Below are 15,916 nucleotides of genomic sequence, written 5' to 3'. Positions count from 1 at the left end.
CCGGCCGGGAATCGAACCCAGGACCTTCTTGCTGCAAGGCAACAGTGCTACCAGGGCTACTGTGCAGCCCCCAGGTTTTACCATTGAACTGGAAATTGTCAGATCTGGCAACCCTGTCGAACAGCGCCATGTTTGTCTTTTATGAGCGTGAGGCGCATGCGCCATACTAGATATAAATATGGCGCAGCTTCGACGTTAATTGTTTTGAAAGACAAAAGACGGCGCGGCTCGCACCTGGCAGCCGGAGACATCAAGCTGGCGGCGTGATATTCATGAACTCTGGAACCCGGATTTAAAAATGATCTTTTCTGCTCTCCCAAGACGCGCATCGTTCTTAGTGCATAGCCTAAATTACGCAAAACTTTTTCCAATTGGTTTGGCAACACAAACCAATCCAACTGGAATGGTTTGTGTTGCCTGAGGCCTAATAAACTGGCGACTAAACTCACCTGCTGAGGATCGGCTAGAGTGGGCGAGCAGGCCGCGGGAGCGCCATGTTGGAAAAAGCTGCGTTGTTACTCGGTAAGTAAATTTTTGGAATCCTTACTCTGAGTTATTTGTGTTGTTCCTGATTAAGTTATTGAAGCTATTTTTGTGGCAGAACCGAGCAGCAGATGAAGAGTGAGCCGACCTTGGCGTCTCAGGCGGTTTGTTTGGCTGATGGCGTCCCTGAAATATCTGTGGAGGAAAACAATGGCGTCTGGAACTAGCAGCAAATCGATTATGGATGTTAAGAGGATTTACAAGCAGGCTTGTAGGCTGAGGATCGCTTCAAGCTGCCTGGGGGATCCGCCCGACCCATCAAAGGTTGGTTAAGTCAAGCAACTGTTCGATGGCGGGTCCAGAAGACATCTCAGGGTAGGAGCTGCTGCGGGTTTGATGCTAGCTGCTGATGCTAACGCTGTTGAAGGCCAACGCAAGGCCTGATGCTGGTTTGGTTTGATTCTCCGCTGAGAGTCGATGAGCTGGGAAGGATTCTGCTGTTTAAAAGCCTTAAGTCTTGGTTGTGGTCATGTTGACCTGTGGAGGTTTAGGTGTAATTAGCATGTTGGAATCTGAAGTTCATGGTTAAAAATCGGACTTGCCTTAAAAGAAAGATGGCTGCCAAGGTTTTGGCGAATACAGTATAGAGGCTGCAGGAAGTCATTGAGTTAGATCAAGTAAATGTCACTATAATAATCCTTGATACCATACCTACACATTATTGGTGATAATTCCATGTTTCTATGTTGCCATTTATTATAGCTGCATAAGATATTTGTCTTTTAGATGAATACTACATGTTTTTGGGTGGAAAATGAGGTCTTTTACATTTCAATATACATACCTTTTTTTATTTTTTGTATGTACTTAATACTTAGTTTGAAACCTAATGTAAGTATTCAGAAATGGGGTCCATACTTAAATAATTTAACTCAAACAAATTTTATTTACGTCCAACAACTTAAACATGACAACCGGTTGTCTTTGCGTCAAACTCGTGGCCTCTTGTGATTTCATTTCTTCTGGACGATGACTTCATTTCTTCTGGACAACAATTTCATTTCTTCTGCAAGACGGAGATCAACAGAGATCTGCTGGAGGTCAGAGGTCACAGAAGTAATATTCACTGCCTAATCCACCCTCTCATTTGCAGGTTTTCAAATTAAATTAACAGTTTTCCTTCTAGAGAGCCAGTGGGACCTGTCTAAGAGTTTTTAGTCTGTTTTTAACCCAGTTTCTCTCCTAGACTAACATACCAGCATACTTTGTGTTGCACCTAACTATTGTTTTCTCTGATAAAGCCACAAAAGGAGCTTCTACTGCAACTAACGCTTTATTTTCTCCAATATAGAAATACTCCTGCAGCAGCTCTTTCTTTCTGTCTCTCTGCTCTGTCCTTTCTATTCCCCCGGGGGTCATGACAGATGGCCTTTCAGAACCACCTTCTGGTTCTGCTGGAGGTTAGTTCCTGTTAAAGGGAAGTTTTCCTCTCCACTGTCAGTACATACATCTTCATTATGAGGCATTGCCTAAGCTTATATAACTTTTAACCAATTAAAATAATTGGTGTAGTGATCTTTTTTTTCCTCATTAGGGAAGTCTTCCTGTTAAAGGGAAGTTTTTCCTCTCCACTGTCACCATGTGCATCCTCAGTTTGTCTATAGTAATAATAGTTTCAAGCTCATGGTTCAGAATTTAAGGCTTTGTCAATACAATCTGAGCAAGAAGATATAAAAGCCAAACAAGTTTTTGTCGACATGAAGACTGAAGATCCTGTGGACATCAAGAAGGCCACTATGGCACTGGACTCTGAACCAAACCGTGGGAAATGTGGTTTGCTACGTCCTGTAGCCAATCCTCAAGACTTTGAAGTCATTGGAGGATTTCAAAGAAAATTGGTAACAGGTACAACAAAGCAGTTGATCTATTCCACAGTCTACGCAGGAAAATCTGGTAATCTATATGAAAGGTAGGTATTCTGGTCTCGGGTACAACAACCGTAACAAATCTGGGATTCTCTGGTCTGTGATCAAATGTGGAATTTATTGTAAAAGGTGTGTGCAAAGGAGCGGCGGTGTAAAAAGCTTGTGTAGAAAACGTGTGTGTGTGACGACAAAAACTGACTAGACAAACAACACATAAGGGAAAAGTCCTTCAGACAAACCCACAGGACCCTGCCCCCCCCACAACAACAAAGGATGCAGAAGGCCTTCATTGCACCCCACTGATGGATGACCATAATGACCCAAGAAATGCTGCAGGTATTTGTTTTAGTGATATTTAGAAGTATGAGTTTTTGAAACATGACTATTTACTCTGCGCAGCTAAAGGCATTGACCAGAAACCTGCATCCATCTGGTTGTCTTTCTGTCCTGTTCTTCAGGAATCTCCTGCATCATCTTGTTTTCGTCTCAGACTTGGCCCTCGTCGCCCGCCGCAGGAGGCCCCTCGTCGCCCGCCGCAGGAGGCCCCTCGTCGCCCGCCGCAGGAGGCCCTCGTCCCACTTCGCTGATTGATGACCTTACGACCTAAGAAAAGCTGCAGGTATTTGCTGTTAAATAATATTTTAAAGTGAGTTTTTCAAAAGCGATGACTTTGTTCTGAGCTGTTAAAGGGTTTGACCTGAAACCTGCATCCACCCTGTTTTTCTGTCCTTCAGGAATCCTCTCCATCGCCCCACCATCAACTGACTGAAAAGGCCTTCATCAGCCCCACTGATGGATGACCTTAGTGACTCTACTGTTGGGTTCAGTTGGTTTTCTGGAGGAAACCCTGCAAGTGTAAGGCAGACTCCTCCTGATTCATTTTGACTGAAACTCTCCCAGTTTTCTTTAAGTAATATTTCCAAGTATGACTTTTTGAAAAGTGATTTATACTGAGCTGTTGCAGAGGGTTTGACCTGAAACCTGTATCCATTTTGTGGTCCTTCAGGAATCCTCCTGGATGATCTTGATTTTGACTCTGATTTGGCCCTTCATTGCTCCACCATCGACCGAGGGAAGAGGCCTTCATCACATTTTTTTTTTTTTTTTAAGGACAGTTTTGTTCAAAGACTGACCCGTTGTGTCTCTGCTCCGTCTTCTCAGCTCCTTCTCGGCGGTGTTTTCAGATGGCTGCTGGTTCTGAGCCCGGTTCTGGTTCTGCTGGAGGTTTCTTCCTGTTAGAGGAGAGTTCTTCCTCTCCACGCTCCGTATGAGGAATTGATGTAAAGACAAGGACTCAACACAAGGGCGTAGCTGTGGCCCCCTGCTGGTCAGGAGGAGTGAATGCTGTAAGTAATGACTTCATGCAGTCTGCTGGGCTTCCTTCAGTATAAACTCTAAACTGTTTTAATTAATTTAGCTTATTGTACTAATTATAATTGGGATATATGTGAACAAAAAAATTTCACTTCGAAGTGCGTTTAGACCATTGTTGTGAATTGGCGCTGTATAAAACCGAACACCTAAACCAACAAATGTGCCAAACCAAAACAACCCCCCCCAACAACCAAAACAAGCCCCCCCCCCCCCCAACAACCAAAACAACCCCCCCCAACAACCAATACAAAACAAAAGCTGCATATTAAACAGTAAAATAACAAAGGTCTATTCAAATTTGTATTAATAATGATGATTCACTACAATGTTGTCAAGGCATTTTGAAGTCATTACAATTTGATCATGAATTCCAGTTGATCCAAGTTATCTATGCATTGGGTTCAGTTAATAAAACAGTTTAGAGTTTATACTGAAGGAAGCCCAGCAGACTGCATGAAGTCATTACTTACAGCATTCACTCCTCCTGACCAGCAGGGGGCCACAGCTACACCCTTGTGTTGAGTCCTTGTCTTTACATCAATTCCTCATACGGAGTGTGCATGTAGCCACAGTGGAGAGGAAGAACTCTCCTCTAACAGGAAGAAACCTCCAGCAGAACCAGAACCGGGCTCAGAACCAGCAGCCATCTAAAAACACCACCGAGAAGGAGCTGAGAAGACGGAGCAGAGACAACAGGTCAGCTGGTCAGGAGAACTTCCTACATTCATGGAGTGAAGAGTTAACAGCAGGAGAGGAAGAACGGCTAGGTGATGGCAGCATCATGCCAGCTGGTGCCCTCCTCCAGGAAGGAACCAGCCAATCAGAACGCCAGACCAGGTGGAGAAAAAAAATACAAGAAATAAAGTAAACAGTTCGTACTAATACGATCATTTGTTTAGACTGGTGATGCATTTAATTTCCCTTTGTGATCAAAGTATTTTTGAATTGTTCTATCACTCATTGTCCTGTTTGACCCCAAATGTAATAAAACTTTTTAATTCTTATGTCTGTTTGTAATGAAAGGAACCTGAAACCAAGCTGAAGGCAGCCATTTTCCACCAGTTACTACTGTCAGGTCTTCCTCTACCATCACTGTTCTAACACCAGAGCGCCACCTTCAGGCCTCTCCCAGAGCAGTTAAACTGTTTCTGGTTCCATTTTTCCCCTCCGTGGGCTGCCACCTCATCATGGTGGAGGGGTTTGAGTGTCCCAGAGATCCTAGGAGCCGTCTGTGGCCTCATGCTTCTGGTTGGCTCGGTCCGGCAGGGAAACGGCGCCAAGAGCGGCCCAGAGAAATGTAGAAATACAGAAACTGTGTGTTCCTGCTTAGATCTAGTGATGTAGACAGAAGTCAGGTTTTCTCCAGTGTTTCACCAGCCTGGCGGGCCACCAGGCTCTATTTGTCCCCACCAGGCTTATCTTAGTTTATTTTAAATGGGAATTTTTATTCATTAGCCATCTTTGTAGCGCGTTGAACTGGCTGAGGGTTATGCACTGACTGTGGCGTCCCTTCGGCTGCCTGGTGGCTTCATGCTGTTATTTCTCCATGTGATTCTCCGACTTTATGACTGAACATTTTGTAACCCAGACACACAGCGGGCCGCTGAAGGCCAGTTCATCAGCTCCATGTGTCGGGACTCATCCCCTGTTTGACTTTAGTATGGTTTGAATTCTCTAAATATTAAATAAATCACTAATGAATGAAAAAGATGATCTGGTTGGACTGGTATTTCTGTTGCTTTATTAGAAAATGTGGATTTAAAACTCTGAAATTGGTGAAAACGTGTTTAAAATAGTGCTACATTAATAATCACATTTAGAAGAAATGAATGTATTCTGGTTAACTTATACATTTTGATGTTACGTGTGTGTTTTATTTCTAACCTGAGTGCTGAAACACAGGCTGGTTTAAACTAAAATTACATAACGGTGTGTGTTGTGTAATTCTGCTGGCATGAGCAGTGCTCAACACTGCCACTAGGTGGTGCTCAAAACACACAAATCGTTTATGTCATTTTCGATAGAGATGACGTAAATCCTCTTTAGTACAAATAACGCTGAAACTCATGTGGTCTGGATATGTGGACTATTACCCGTTTTTAAAAAAAAAATTATAATAAAGTTAATAGCAACTGAACTGGATAAAATCTTTCCTGATAATTCAGGTTAAACCTCCCCAGAGCAGGAAGTGCTAAATGTTAGTTATGTAATATCTTTTTTTTTTCCTTAAGATTTATTAAATGCATCTTAAATGTGTCTCCAGTCTTACAAACTGAACAAAGTTTAACGTTCATACACAACATCCCTAATCCAGTAATTGTGCTCGTTCTGTATGAACTTTGCACATATATTTTAGGCATCTGGTCTACATGAAACGAGCCCTTGAGCGCCCTCTGCTGGACAAAGCAGCTTAGTGGAAATCCAAACAGTTGCAGTATTGGATTTAATTTCTCCCCCAAAACCTGTAAGCAGAGGTTAGGGTATCCAAAAATACTAAAGAGTTGAACTACTTCAAGATTTACTAACACTAAAATTACTTGAGTGGAGAAGTATTTTTTAAAAGGTCTACTCAAGTCCTAAGTGACTGATTGAATTATCAATCACTTAATATTTAAAAATTACACCAGATGGACCCAAAAGTTAAGTGGACATTTTTAAGGACCAAAATGACAATAATTCATATAAATAACAAAATCAAGCAAAACTAAAATGTTTCCCAATCAGTTTCTGTCAATAAAAAAATGTGTTAAACTTTAACAGAAGCTGCAGGTGTGTCTGAGTCTGGTGAGTTAAAACATGTTTGTTTTTCATTCAGTGGGAAGAAAATCCAGAAATTTAACTCAAGAGTAAAAATACTTTATAATAAAATAAGTCAAGTAAAAGTTAAAAGTACAGCATAGTAAAAATGCTGCTCAAAGTACAAATTTTCAAACGTTACCCAAGTAAATGTAATCGAGTAAATGTAACTAGTTACTACCCAACTCTGCCTGTAACAATATTTTCATTCATACTCCGTGCTTTATTATCTTAAAGCAGATAAATGTTACGGCTGACAGCAATAGTGCAGATTAGATTTTTTTTTAATATATATAAAAACTCTGAGCTGGCTTCAAAGGGGCTTTTCTATATTTAGTTTTTTTTCTGTATTTTTAATTACTCATAACTTGGTGTTTTCAGAAAGAATAATAAACCAAATCAGTTTGGATGTGCTGCAGCGTAGAGATGAAACAGAACAAGCGGTCCTCTGAAGCAGAATGGCAGCTCAGCTTCATAAACATAACAGGAAATATTTGGTTTGTCACTTTGCTTCGTCTGCTCAGATGAGCCAGATCTGATCTCAGATTAGGGGGAATTTGGCCTCAATTAAATCCTCATGAGAACGGAAATCGGATCCGTACTGTGCATCTCAAGCCTGTCACTACCTTCATTTCTCTGTTTAACATTCTTCTCTTTAAACTGATTGTATAAATTTGAGTGCTTTGTAAAGTTTTTGTCTAAATTGAAACCTGGCTTCTTTTTTTTTGTTTAATTTTATTACAGACCATAAAAAGATGATGATGATAAAATTATAATGTAGAGTTGGTCAATAAATTATGCAAATACAGTGAAAGAAAAAATCTGTTTATATAATGTATGCTTTACTGCTTCACTTTAGAAATGCATTTTTTCCTTGGAATTTTGATTTTAACCTCAGAATTACCAGAAAATTAAATTCTAATTTTAAGTCCGATTTCTAAGGAAATGGACAGAATTTTGGCTTAAATCTCAGAATACTGAGTCAGAAATCTGTTTGTCTGTTAAAAACTGTAATATTACCCGATATAAACTATTTTTAATTAAATGGAACAGCGCCTCCTCGGTTTTCCACCTTAACCAATGTACACTCGCGTTGTGGCCAGAGGCGGTATTTCAGTTTCCTCTAAGCTTGTCAGGGGAGGTTAACAACTGTTGATTAAAGCTAAAAATCATCAAGGTTGGTCTGCTGTGCTGTTATACTAATTTTTCATAAGACCATATATATAAAAAATTTCTATTTTAGTACATAAAAAATAATTTCAGGACGATTTGAGGTCTAATTTAAATGAATAAGAGGTTCTGATTTTCCACAGTAACTGAGGATGTAGCTACGTGTTTGTTGGCTACGTTTGCTAACTTGTGGACCATCTTTAAAACATTTGCTTTGTTTTGAGTAAATCTTCTCAGCCCACTTCTCTACACCCTCTACGCTCCTGACTGTGTCTCCAACCACCTCAGCAACAAGATCATAAAGTTTGCAGATGACACGACTGTTGTTGGTCTCATCTCAGGCGGGAAGGGGGAGCTGGAGTACAGGGATGAGGTGAAGCGGCTGTCAGAGTGGTGCAAAGTCAATAACCTGCTCCTCAACACCTCCAAAACAAAGGAGCTGGTGATCGACTTCAGGAAGAACAAAACGGACATCCAGCCTCTCACCATCAGTGGGACCTGTGTGGAGAGGGTCCCAGTGTTCAGGTTTCTGGGCATGGAGTTGGAGGACAAGCTAACCTGGAGCACCAACACCAAGGAGCTGTTGAAGAAGGCACAGCAGAGACTGTACTTTCTGAGAATACTCAAGAAGAACCGTCTCCCCTCAGACCTGCTGCAGGCCTTCTATCACTGCTCCATAGAGAGCGTGCTCACGTACAGTCTGTGTGTCTGGTACGGCAGCAGCACATCAGCGGACAAGAAGGCGCTCCAGAGGGTTGTTAGGGCAGCAGAGAGAACCATAGGCTGCCCCCTCCCCACTATGGAACAGATTTACACTTCCAGGCTCCACAAGAAAGTTTTGGACATTTTAAATGACTCTTCACACCCTGGCCAAGGTCTCTTCCAGCTGCTGCCATCAGGAAAGAGATACAGAGCAATAAAAACCAGGACAAATTGCCTAAAAAACAGTTTTTACCCGATGGCAATCATGGCACTAAATTCAAAGGCATAAGAACTTCTGCTCTTGACACCACTTTGTTAAAAATGTCAATTCTGTTGCGACACCTCCAGGCGCTGCAACCATCTTCTGATGTCTATTTATTCTCATTTTGTACTATTTATTTTGTTATCTTTTTTATGTATGTATATGTATATTGTATATTATGTATATACACATAACCTGCATCTTAACTCGAGCAAATCTCAATCTCGTAATCTGTTGATGACAATGACAAATAAATCTTATCTTATCTTATCTTCTGGCCTTTGATTTTACAAACAATATCAGCAGATAAAGTACAGTCGATTTCTTCAGCAGAGTTAAATATTTCCATTTTCCTCATGTTCTTTGTTGTTAAACTTGGTCAACTGTTTCCTGCTGTCCAGCTTCGGTTGATGGTTGCTTGATATTGACCAGTTGTGAATATTTATTTTTGAATAAAAACACAGTATATTTAACTAAGATGTTTTATTTTAATATATAAAATAAAACATATCTTAAGCAATTTTTTACACACACATTGCTTTGTGTGTAAAAACATAATTATTTACCTCATTAACTGAGTTGCCAGGTTTAACTGCTAATCAGAAAACTAACTTAAATCATTCAAAGCAAGCATTTTAAAACACCTGGTCTGTTTTTGTTTCAATAATGTATTGTTAAAACATAAAGGCTGATTAATTTGTGGAAAAAATTGTGGAAAGCCTGAAGCTGCACCAGAAACAAACTTGTTGGTGTTTTTTTAAAACTATGTTAACGGTTTGAATTTAGGAAAACTATTGCCTGTTTTTATTTTTCTTCCACATCTAGCAAGTGACTAAAATTAGTGGCAAGTTTTTCAAAGTGATCAGTTATTGTAATAGAAAATGGAATTAGGAATATCCTGGTTTTCGAAAAAGCTGTTTGGCTTAGACCTCATGATGATGTCCCCCCAAAATAAAGAGATCTTAGTGTAATAAAACCTTATATTTGGTTACTTTAGATTAAAAAATAAAACTCTACTTTCATTTCAAGATAAGTGTCGTATTTTACTCCAGCTCGGTTATTCAGTGTAACTTGTGTAACAGCATCAGTACTTTCACCTTAGATTTGACAGAACTTCAAAAAATTAAAAGGAGTTGTATGTTAATGCAATGTTTATTTGTATGCCTTACCTTGTTTGTCCGGTTGTTGCACACTTTCATAAGCACCAAAACTGTATTATATCTGCTCATATTTTAGTCTGAAGGAACATTTTCAGATTCCTCTGGATGTAGTGAAGAATCATCACCACCAGGGGGCAGCACAGGAAGGCGCCTCACCTTTACTGCCATCATTTAAAAGTTGTTAAATGATCAAAATATTAGTCATCTAAATTAGAAATATATATTATGAATCATATTTGTTTTTCTGAAGGAAAACATAATCAAACAAACATTTTGTATGCTGCTCACAGTAACAAAATGTGATTAATGGTCGTCTTACTTGAAGGATTTTATTTGATCAGCTCTTCAACTCTGTATATTAACGTTTCATGTTGTCTGGATTAAAGAAGGAAAAACATTTGATCTGAAAAGACGCTTCGCTCTGAACAGAAAATAAGCCAAAACTGTTTCAAATAAAATCACTGTCAGCCAAAACTCCTTTTAATTTGACCCAGTTCTTTACATTTTAGTCAAAATGTTTATTTTCTTATTTAAATTGTTTATTTGCATAATGTATTTGTAAAATTGTATAAATGTGCCAATTTTTTGTGGGATTAACCGTCAGAATAACCGATTACTAAAATAATGGTTATTTTCAGAGCCATATCTGCTCATGTTTGTGTTGCATTCATCCTGGGAGAAACATCGGAATAAGTTTTAGTCTAATGAGCAAGTTTTATAAAACTATCATTTTATAAAAATGCTAAAATATTGGGAAGTACATGATGCCAGAACATTCAGTTAATAAATAAAACAATGATTAATTAGTCCAATAAAACATTATTTTCTGTTATATTTTTGCCTCTAGTCTGTTTTCCAGTGTAAGTCCATTGACCTTTCACCTCTCAGTGTGAGCTCATCCTCAGGGGTCGAACAGATTCAGTGTGTGAATCCCTCGCTGACATGAAAACACAACCTGGAGTTAAACCAGAGACACCTGGAGAGATTCATGCAGCTGGTTTCTCAGTTTCATTTTTCTCCTTGGTAAAAATCTTTGTGATGTTTTGTCTGGCAGGCTGAATGATATTCAAGGCTGTTATGAAGCTTTAGCTGCTCAGGGAGCCGTGACTAAACCTCAGATCTTCACAGGCAGCTTCAGATAACCGCTAATTTACTTTATGCTCATAACAAACAGAATTGTGTTTTTCACCCACAGTTTACTAATGTTAGTCATCTTTATCAACCACATCTGTAGAATCTTTTGTCTAATATTTGAAGTGTAGAAGCAGCAGCAGCGAGTCGTTTTTAAAAAGAATAATTCATTAGATTCGTTTTTGACTGACTCCGTTTCCCTGCAGCGTTCAAATCTGAGCCTGATTGACTGAAACGCCACAACAGCAGAGAAATCTACTGGGATCAGTGGAAACTGGTGGATAAAGAGGCTTACATTCAGCTAAATATTATTTATCAGTTAAGCTGACATTTATATACCCAGTGAGTTAATTTAGAAATTGATGAGACAAGTGTCAGAAAGTTGTTTGTCTTGGTTTCACAGAGCCGAAGATGATAAAGACAAAACTGGAGTAAATGACTCAAAGCAGCAAGTCCAGAATAATTGGAAAGGTTTTTTTTTAATCAACTCTGATTTTCATCAGAAACTTACAGGCCTGTTTCAATAAGCAATAAATCAATGAATCACATGATAAATTAAAATGAGCTCAATGATTTCTTTCTCTTTCTACCAAAAACTGGATGATAAAAGATAAATCATGCAAATTTAAATTATTGAGCTCATTTTAATTTATCATGCAGTTAACTGATTTACTGCAATAGGCCTATAAATATATTTCCTTATTGAAGATGTGATAGTCCAGAGTTTCCCCAGTAAACCTGCTCAGGCCGGCGGTCTGCGCGCCGAGGCGTCCACCACTGGTCCACCGTGTTTTTGTAGTAAAAGATGTTAAGTAGACAGGAAATATAAAAATATTACTGGGTAATTACATGTTATGGGAAAACATCGCCAGTGAAACGCTACCTAAACCCAGAACTAGTCTAAAAACAACAAATTAAAAAATACAATTAAAATGAATATCAATTATTTGAACTTCTGTTTAATCCAAATGAAGTCGGCGGCTCCATGAGGCCCTCAGGGCTTCAGGGGCCATTAATGATCATATTTTAACACAGATACATAAATGTAATATTTGTTTATTGAGATGATCAAAGCTGCTAAATTTGATTTAATGGTTTCAGCATAAATTAAAAGATTTTAAATGGTTTAACATTTAATTTTAAGGAGCTGGCAAGTTTACATTGGAAAATTTCAAAGAAGAATATTCATAGTTAAACTGTTACCATAGCAACAATCTGATGCTGTGAGTTTAATCTTTGAGTTTGAGATTTTGAGTTTGTACACAAATACAAATTAACGGCAAAAAATGTGTCACTTTTTTGTCTATTGAAGGTTTTATTGATGAACGTATTTAGGGTGATGAATTAAATCCATATATTATATTTATGGATTGCACAGGTAGTCATTTATTTTGTCCTGTTGACATGCAGTCAGGCCTCACTATGCATGAATTAACGGTTCTACTGTAACATAAAGGATCCGTCTTTAAAAAGCTAAACCTGGAGCTTCACTTCCTCCTCCTCAGTTTTTCCACTCGTGTCTCAGTGGGGCATACAAATGACTTTAGTCTGCTGCTCAGCTTGGAGGTTTCACTTTGGTCAATCAGGGCTGCCAATTAGTGCTGTCCTGTATGAGAAGACGAGTTAGCCAACAGTTTCCTCCCCGACGTGACACATTGGTGGCAGAAGGAAACGGCAGCCATTTAACGGCTCTGTGCTGGAAGTTAATTAGTCCGACAATTTGTTGAGGAATCAATGAAGAGCAGTAAACTGTTTGCATAATGTGTTGGCAGCTGGATTTCATAGTGCTGCAGATCGACTTCAGTAGTCATTTAATATTTATCTACTTAACTTGAATATCCTAAATGCCTTTAGGCTGATTTAGTTTTCTCTGCTTTTTCATTTTAACTTCTGGCTACTAATCTAGCCTGAGTTTTATTCAGTCAAATCGTCACTAGAATTAAACATTTTGTTTGGTTGCAACGTCTTCCTGAAACATTTTTTAAATTAGCTGAATGACGGCAGGATTTTAGGATCTGGCTTCCTGCATAATCTGATGGTTTGAAAAAAAGGGTCAGCTTTTTGTTACATGCACCAAAATTTTCAAGTCACAACAATTTGAAATCTAATTTTACCTGTTAAACAATAAACTTATCATGCAATAATTAAAATAACATATTCCCCCAAATTAAAAAAGATTTTGCACATTTGCCTTATTAAAAGAAAGTCATTCAAATGTTTTTGGAATATATATATATATATATATATATATATATATATATATATAGTGCTGCATCAACTTTTGATGAATTTTAGTCATGTTTAAGAAATTAAAGTCGGGTGCACCAAAGTCTGGTTTTATAGTGAACTGGAAAACATCTGTTCAGTGACTTTTACCCAAAACCAACATTAATGGGATCCAGTGCTTCTTAATTGGCTACTGACTCAGAAACAAACAAAAAATTTTTTATTGAAGCAAAATAAATGACTCAGATTTAAGAAAATGTAACAGAACCAGAAAAAAGTGAACTTGAGCGTTGCTGTTTCATGAATTAGTGGATGGGAAATAAAACCAGGCTACAATTAAAGAATTCAGAAAATCTGAGAGCAAAACATTTCATAATTTGAACAAATCTAGAAAACTGAATCTGGTAAACAACATTTGAAGTAGAAAAGTTTGTTTTATGACTGGAATTAAAATACTGTTTTGCATCAGTAACTTTCACTCTGGCCTGTTTTCACCCCAAATAACTGCAGAGGAAAACTGTTCAGCTAACATTGGAGTTTCCAACGGCAGCTGAAAATTTGATTAATGAGCTAAATTATGATTGAACTTCTAGGGCCATAATGAAACTTTAGTGAGATTCTTTGTTTCAGCAGCAGCTGTGGTGAACAGAAGAGTTTTTAATTGAAGAACTGTTTGTCATTCCTGTTTAATGTCTCTGCTTGGACATTTTGATTTTGATGTTCTCGTGTTTTCATTATAGACACTGTAAATGGAAATGGAGACTTGCTCTTTCATGTTTTTGGTTTGGCTTCGTTCCCACCTGCAGACTCAGGTTTCTGCACATAAACGGAGTTGTTGACAGTAACTTGCAGCCTGATTGTTTCATCTGAGGAGAAAATAAAAACTAAAGAGCTAATCTCTTTAGCTCTTTAGTTGATATTAAATAGTCATACTATTTAAATATCATTCCTACTTTAGTTATTAGTCCAAGTTATTAAGTCTATTAAGTTTAGTTATTGAACTGATCTGAGCAAAGATCAGTTCAAATTTAAATGATTTCTGCATCTCTATTAGATAATAGACTTCAGTATTTACAGTTTGTCAATCCGACCAACTGGGTCCGGACAGGTTTAACTTTCACTCATGAGAACTGAGTGCTGCAAAACTTTTCTGACCCCAAAAATCAATACAAATAAAATCATAACATAAAATTTGGTGCGTTAGTTTTTATCAATGCTGCAGAACTAAACATAATTTAGAATATAATGAATGTTGAATGATGAGGAATGAGTGTGATGAAAAGAGAGGCAGAGAGTTTTGTGTACACAGAAAGCACTGCTTTATTGACTGCACTGGACTGGATTGGACTGGTCTGGACTAGATCAGATGGGACTGGAAATCCTTTTGGAGGTTGGGTTGATTTTTGAGGAAAGGACAGCAGAAGGGTTGGACATAGTGGGATGCAGCCATTATTAAGGCAACACAAACAGCATGCAGTTACAGTCACAGGAAACATTGTCATCATCATCATATTGCTTTTTAAAGTCTCGCTTAAAACATTGAAATTGTACAAAAAGGAAGAAAATAGGTTTTTTGCACTAATGAAAAATACAGTTTTTGATTTTTTGTTTCCCTCCTACAAATAAGATTCTAATACAATAAAATAAATATAGCAAAAAAAGCCAAAAATAATTTAAAATAGCTCTTTTTTTTCATATATGTTCAATAGTTCTCTTTGCTATTCACAAATGGCACAACATTCTTTGAAACAAAGAATACAGAAGATTAACTCCTGCAACATTCATATTATTGTATTGAAGAACCGATGCGGAGTGGAGGATGACAGCAGAAACCTGAACACCTTCATAAGGACAAATACGACAGCAGGAGAGGCGATTCTGTGCAGCTCTGCTTTCACTGAATGATTTGGATTCAAGAGGCCAAAAGGATGAAAACCGTCGGAGTTTTGTAGAAGAAGGGAGCGATCGATAAATCTTACTTCAGCAACTGGAGTTAGTACTGAGGACTCCAGCAAACGCTTCATTAGAAAATTCAAAAGTCCTTGAAAGAATTTTGCAAGGCAAAAATTGTTGTTTCATCAAGTTTTAAACCTGAGGGAGAAAACTTAATTTATAGGTCAAGGAGAGAAGAGCGAGTGTTTCTGTGATTAATGAGTCACAAAGTGTCTGTTCTGCACCGCGAGGAGAAACGGAGGAAAATAAAGCTGAGCTCTGGAAATAAAAATACTGACAGTAATGTGTCATAAGTCTGGTCCAGGTTTGCCTTTTATGCAAAACACATTTTCAGGAAACAAAATGGACTCTTCCTTGTGCCCCCATGGTCAATTTCATTTTTGATGTTAGTACAATAAATAAAACGATTGTCATAATTCAGATTTAATGTATCGATTTTGTACTTTTTGTGAGTGGAGCAGGAAAGAAAATGGGAAAGATTGAAGTTTTCAGGCTAAAACTGGGAAAATAAACTGATTTTAATGCTACAAATGTTAAGGAAATAGATTAGGGCAATGCTTAAAATAATCCTGAAGGAAATGAAGAAAAGCGATAAAATTGCAAGAAATATCAATGAAGGAGCTTACTTGCATTACAAATAGTTTTTTATATGAATTGGATTCACACCTGAAGAGTCTGCTCATGTTGCACCTCCCTACAGTCAATATTATGCACTGGTCACATTAAACTCACTG

At 38.1% G+C, this 15,916-nt stretch overlaps 1 long non-coding RNA gene across 1 annotated transcript; it reads left to right on the top strand.

The window, feature by feature from the left end:
* Positions 1–188: 188 nt before the first annotated feature.
* On the top strand, positions 189–3,662 carry LOC114152666 (uncharacterized). Its single transcript, XR_003597199.1, has 5 exons — positions 189–522; positions 602–2,744; positions 2,867–3,027; positions 3,143–3,263; positions 3,415–3,662. It is a non-coding gene; the product is annotated as an uncharacterized LOC114152666 (long non-coding RNA).
* The last annotated feature ends 12,254 nt before the right edge of the window (positions 3,663–15,916 follow it).

The sequence above is a fragment of the Xiphophorus couchianus genome, chromosome 11, assembly GCF_001444195.1.
Source record: "Xiphophorus couchianus chromosome 11, X_couchianus-1.0, whole genome shotgun sequence".
In the NCBI taxonomy this organism is placed as follows: domain Eukaryota; kingdom Metazoa; phylum Chordata; class Actinopteri; order Cyprinodontiformes; family Poeciliidae; genus Xiphophorus; species Xiphophorus couchianus.
This window is presented reverse-complemented; position numbering and strand designations above follow the sequence as displayed.